Here is a 6,892-nt window from a genome sequence, read left to right as displayed (position 1 = left end):
GGAGTCAGCCAACTGTCTTCCTTCTTTAGGATTAGGGTCTGATTATCGGCTGGTTTGTGAAATCCAAACTCTGTAAGTGTTTCAGATCAGATCTCCTTCTAACATACGCTTTCACATATGACCTCTTGCATATGCCAGGTGGTAATTATTCAGATGTTTGCAATTTTGTATTGGCTTTTAATAGCTGTGTGCAGTGTTGTGTCAGATCCTACAGAATCCAATTATCTTGTTATTGACCTCACATGACATTACCCTCTGCAATAAGGTAACCGTCTGTAATAATCCTTCTAATTTACACAAGGCATCCAACACAAAATGGTTAAAATAAAAACCAAAAAGGGTATAAAAGAGAAATGACTGAAATGTGGAAGTTAAAATAAACAAGAGAATGGCAAAAGAAGCTTGTCTCTCAACAACTGTAGATTAATTGTAAATATAGTTTAATTCACAACAACATCCAATCACCACTACAGCATTAAGAAAGTATTCTTGAAATACATTGAAATTGAATCTAATTAGCATTTCGTATAGAAACGAAGAAAAGAATGGATTCTTCCTGCCTTCTGTCAATGGCTTAGGCTGGTTGCAATTCAGTCGGAGGCTATTTTACAGACACCAATGAAGCATTCCAGTATTCTTAAGTATTGTTTCTGACCAGGTCCATTTCTGTTGACTAAAAACAGAAAGCTGAATCCAGACTTTGCAAAGGCTTTCTGAATCTGGACAGTGATACACTGGATAAACAGTGCCTGGTGTGATGAGTCTAGATTTCAGCCACATAAAGGAGCACCACCAGGGGCTGTACTCTCACCTGTCCTTTTCACTGTATACATCTCTGTCCTGTCGTCTATATAAATTCTTGGATGACCCTCCAGTTGCTAGGTGTGTCACTAAAGAGCAGACTGAATATGGAGAGTGAATAGGTAGCCTGAAAAACTGCTCAGGCTCCTTTGTTGACAGATGGTAATTGGTTGGTGATAGATAGATATACTAGCTTAGTGACCAAAGGGTCTTGCATAAGGACTTTAGACTCACATTTCACAATAAGCAGCACTTATGTTGTTCACCAGCTATTAAAATGTCATGTAGGTCAATGCGTAATCTCTTTCTAACAAAGGAATTGTGAAATTACAAATCACTCATTTTTTTCCGGCTGAGCTTTATGTCATGGCAACGTAAAAATAAAATAAAATCGATGCCCACTGGAAAGAGCGCAAGTTTGGACCCTGTCATTTGATCCATATGTTTGGTCACTTATCATATTTCTTTTTAATTTGTTTTTCTGTGCATTAATGCAATTCACATGCAGTATTTTCTAATGATCGATCCCAGTGACCAACTGGTGAGTAAAGAAGGAAAAACCTGAACAACCGTTCTTTTTAGAAATTTAAATATGATTGCAGTCAATTTTTCCAATGAATCACTGGACCAGGATGTTCGTAGTTGAGGTACAGTGACTTATTGACATCTCACTGGTGAATATCATCAGAAGAAAGTCATTGAAAGATACTATATATATTTTTTTTTTGCATTGACAAGAAATTTTGACTTGCCAATGAAAAAAATTCTTGCATTGTTTTTCTTCCCAAAACATCCTGTTCTTATGGAAATGGCTTCATATACAAATGGTTTTTACTGTGCCAAACTAAAAGACTTTTTGGTTTCCAGCTGTTGTGTTAAATGTAGCATTTTATCTCAGTGTTGTTCAAAAGGACTGACAATTAAGATGCTTTCTTGAGTTGCATGAATAAGGACACAGCTTCCAGAGGAACCAAAGCCACAACATCTCAGCACAAACACCTGATACTAACTGTAAAAGTTGGTGGTGGGGAATGCTGTTGTTGCAGAAAAAAGTCGAGAGCTGACTGTTAACTACTCTGTGTATTCATGGACAATAACACCAACAATCCTGTTATTCAAGGTTCTCTTGTGCAACAAAGCAGAGATACCAAACAACAGCAAGTCTAAAACTGAATGACTGAACTATAAAATTTTAATCAGGAACTTCAAGAGAATTGCACAGTATTTACTTGAGAGTAAAAAAAAAAAGACATGACAGAACAAGTGTACTTTTATTATGGTGTTACAACCTGCTCAATTATGGGGTGTGTTATGTTTGCAGCACACTTTATGCATTTGACTTCATTTCTCTTAAGCATCTTGTATGTTGTTATTGTTGATTTGGACTCTTTTTATGGACTCTTTTTAAAACCTGAAAAGATTTTTTTCTTACATCTTGAGAGATAAACTTAGATTAAAGGCAGGTGTGTCTTAGCGTAATTGCATGCAATTGTACAGTCATTGCTTGGTAACTTATTGAACCCAGTCTCTTTAAGCCTTTTTACAGAACCTGTCCTCACCTTTACTGCTTTGTGTTGACTAATTACCTGCTGGTCTGCCCTTGAGAGGAAATGCTATTAATAGTTGACTGGGAACCACACAGACAGGGTTTGTTTACCCACTTCAAATTCTTTACAAATTTTGCAAACATTTCCTCTTATGGTTACTGGAACGTTAAAGCAGATTCATGAAACTACAATCAGTGCAAAACACTAACCACAAACCCTGCATAGCTCAAGGAAGGAGAGACAGTCATGCCACCCATTGTTTTTCTACACAACTTGGATCAATAATAATTAGCTAAATGTTAAGATATTCTTAAAATAATTAGAATATAGTTTAATTTTTTCATATTTTTTCAAATTGAAACAACAAACTTTATACTGCTTTATTCAGATTTTAACACATTGTTGAAAATTCACCATCCTGACTGTAACAGAAGATGATAGCAGCATCGTTCTTTGGAATTGTGTTTCTTTAGCATAGACAGGGAAGTTGGTCAGAGTAAATAGAGCAAAACTGCAGTTTTGCTCTATTTAATGGGGTGAAGAATCAGCCATCAGCAGCAGCAGCAATGAGGCAAAAGATAAAGCCAGAATTTCAGATCCAAAATTCAACTGAGCATCTGTTGAAGACCTGACTTCCTGTGTTAAGTTGGAATGAATTTAAACATTTCAAATATGCATCAATACATTATCTAAACAGATGAAAGATGGAGTAATAAGAAACAAATATATAAAATGTTGCGGACTTCAGCAGAGAGACTTCAGCAGAACTGATGGGAACATTGATGGAAATAAATTCAATTCAATTTTGAAAGAAAATACATTGAACACTGTAAATGATTTGAGACTGGGGTGGAGGAAGTTTATATTTTCCAACAAGACAGCAACCATAAATGTAAGACATATGCTGCAATTGTATGAGTTTCTACAAAAGGAAATTCATGTCATTTTCTAGATGTGTAAAGCCGGTCGAGATGGAACCTAAAATACTGCTGATGAAATCACAGTTAAACTTTACAAAATATTAAACCAAGCAATTGACGTAAGAAGTACTTATAATGTGAAATTATGATCAAATGCTTCATCTTGCAGGTCTGACTTTTATGCTTGCTTGACTATTATTTTCACATTCACTGTGCATATCCTGGTTTCCCCTTAGGCCCGAGCTGAACTAGGAGTCTGATTTAATCCTGTAAAGTAATTAGGGACTTATCAGGACGTCACTGAAAAATAAATGTAATTAGGTTTCAGTTAGACATCCAAGAACCTTAAAAGTCTGATGGATGAACATTGGGAGGATGAAGAACAGACAAGAAACTTAAGATTTGATGATGGACACAGACTGGCCCATATTTCCAGATCCCCAGGTGGACATTCCTGCTCCTCCTTTGCCTTTCATGTCTCTTGTCTTCAGTTGAAAAACACTTTGGGTGAACAAAGCTACAATGTGCTATTCTTATTATTTTAATTATTTTGATTTGGGTTATTTGATAGGGAAGGGCATCTATTAACATAGACAACCAAAATAAAAGTTTGTATTTTGGTGCTTTTTCTTGGAAAGGGGATCTCTTAACTTCCACAGTAATTTGCAGTTGTTGCGGCATCACACTCTCCATCATGTGACTCAGAGTTTAATGTCATCTCAAGAAGTCAGACGAGGAACAAGGATGTCTAAAAAAAAACATGTCATAAAGGACGTTCCTTCCTAAAGAGACTTTTGTTATCTTGGCAGCAGTTACTGTAATTTCCTTTGCCATGTTGCAATGTCTTTATTTCTAAACTTGTTTATTTGTTGAGCCAAAATGGTAGCAACACCTATTTTCATCTTTTTCAGATTTAAAGCTTAAAAGTTTTCCTTGCTTTGTGTTTTTGGGACAGACAGAGCTCTGTTATATTCTCAGAACATACTGTATGTTTGTGTGCGTGACTCCAAACTCTAATGAGCAGATAAGAGCTGCTTTCTGGCCATCCAGGCATTCCTTTTCCTCTCTGCAGGCCAACAGAAACACTCTTCTTCCTTAGATTGTAGACCCTCAGATTAAAAAACACTGCAACCAAAAACATCCTGCAAAAACCATTATATTGCACTTTATAAGCCCTCTGACAACTTTGCAGGTGGCGAGACAATATTAATGAATAACATCATGACTTCACTTTGTTTCTGTCTCTGTACTGTTGTTCATCTTGGAGATAAAAGGCTTTCCAGTAAACAATAGAAAGTCACAAAACCTTCAACCGCACGTTCTGGCAGTAAACATAAATGGGACGGCCCCTGTTTATGGCTGTCTTCGTTTTACTGGAATGAACTGCATGTATGTCACTGAATAAATGATTCAGAAATTGCTTATCTGTGTTACTAGTAGTATGAGTCGTTTATGATGGAAAATGGTCACACAGAAAAGTTCACAAATGCATTTCCTGCACCTCTAATAAAGACTTGTTCACTGGGACAATTATATTCTTCCTTGAACTGTTATAAAAAAAAACTGACTCGGACAGGTCTAATTTTTACAGCATGGAGCCAACTCCCAAAAACATGTCAAGATAGAGTCACGCAGAGAGCAAGAGAAAATTAACTGTTTTCCTATGATAACAGCAAAACATAAAAATCCACTGAAAAAAAGTTGGTAATCACATATGAAGGACTATGATTTGGAGAGTTTCTCCAACCCAAATCTGGGTCAAACGTGATTGATCCAACCCTGGCTTGCTTTAACACAACGTGACTTGTGGGTTTGACTGATTCTGGATATATAAGATTTATTCCTACAGTGACACATTTCTCATTTAATCCTACAAAACTGTTCTGATGTCTGATCTAGTTGGTGTACAAGAGAAAGAGCTAAGAAAGTCACTTGTTTAGCCTACAAAACCTGCAATTTCTGACATGCGAATATAAGTTTGCACCTACATACATTTCAATAAATAATTATGTTTTCATGCACAGTTGTTTTTCTATGTAGATAAAACAGTTGATGTAAATAACTTTGTATATTAGCAATCTAAATCTGATCTAGAAAGAGCAAGAGTTTGAAACTCATGGCATAAATGGTGGGATTTAGAAAGAAAATAGTCTAAAGTGATATTCTCTTTGTGGACTATTGGAATGCCCTTAGTTACATGGAACCATCTTTCTCAGAAGAGATTGTACTTCAACTTTTTTAAGATGTTTCTAAAATTGGTAATGAAGGGATATGTGAAAATGTCATGCTCTTTTTCTTTGGCTTTTGTAAGAGCTCTGTGTCACATCAGTTGTAACGCTTTAATAGAGTTGTTGCAGTTTAAAAAACAATACTCTCATCAACACGTTGAAAATTGTGAACTAATTTATATATATACAGGGCAAAACTGGATAAGCTTTTTCCAGTAAGCTTTTTCCTTGCTTCCTATAGTCTCTGATCACTTTCTATTGATTAGATGAGTGAAAATCAACCTCCTTAATTTCAGACAAAACAGAAATTAACTCAGCAGAATACCAGCATTTTAGCTTGCATTGAGGAGAAGTAAAACAAGCATGCAGGATTAGACTACTTAGAAACCTCTTGTTCTGCTTGATGTTAGCCAGCTGGAGCTAACTGGGTTTAATGGATTTGGAGTCTGTTTTTAATGGTAGCTGGCTGTGGTTGCTTCCCTATACAGAGAACCATTATTTTAGGTTGTAAAATGTGGCAATGAGTTAGCAGTTTTTTGTATTCCCCTTTCAGGTCTCCAAAAATGAGCCAATCATAGCTGTGAATTTCAAGGCCACGTGGGAAATATTCTAACAGCAGATGTCAACACAAAATGAATGTTTCTGGCATATTATAGAAAAACGTAATACAATCAGCACATATGGATCAAGCATACTACCATAAGTTCTTTGACCTTGTCAAGACTTATGGACAAATTCATAAGGGAAGCATACACTTGGTCAGGTAAGTAAACCTTTCATTGTTCCCTGCTGTGAACTGTGACTTTACGTAAGAGTGTGACTGAGGGCACTCATTCATAGGTGAGCAGAAGCCTTTGGCATTAAGCATAAAACTCCACCATGATCTCTGCTGAGTAGACACTTTGGACCTAAAATAAAGCTCATTATAGAAACTCAGAATATGCTTTTATTATTATTATTATTTATTTTATAAAATATCCATCAATTTGCTGCAGTTACCCAATCAAAAGAAGGGCATGGGGGACTGGTTTCTCTATTAATCATTAGGTAAGAGGCAGGATGCCCTCTGTACAGGCTGCCACCGAGGCAAACGACCACACAATTATAACTAAGGTCAATTTTGAGTGGCAAGTTTCCTTTACATGTCATTGGATGGTGGGAGAAAACCCACAGATGCACAGAATTAACATACCAAAGTTTACACAGAAAGGCTGGAGCTGGGATTTGAACCCAGAACCTTCTAGCTGGGAGGCAACCGTCCTCACAAATGACTCTTTGTTTGAATCATCAAATAAATACTCTGACCTTCAAGTAAAATGAAACCTCTGAAAATGTAATTTTGACTGTCTTTATTTTTCGAGTACGTCGGTTCTTTCCAGTTAATGGTAGAAAAGAA

This window comes from Poeciliopsis prolifica, unplaced genomic scaffold (assembly GCF_027474105.1).
Source record: "Poeciliopsis prolifica strain line A6 unplaced genomic scaffold, Auburn_PproV2 SCAFFOLD003, whole genome shotgun sequence".
NCBI classification, from domain to species: Eukaryota; Metazoa; Chordata; class Actinopteri; order Cyprinodontiformes; family Poeciliidae; genus Poeciliopsis; species Poeciliopsis prolifica.
The sequence above is the reverse complement of the archived record's forward strand: the minus strand, read 5'-3'. Positions refer to the sequence as shown.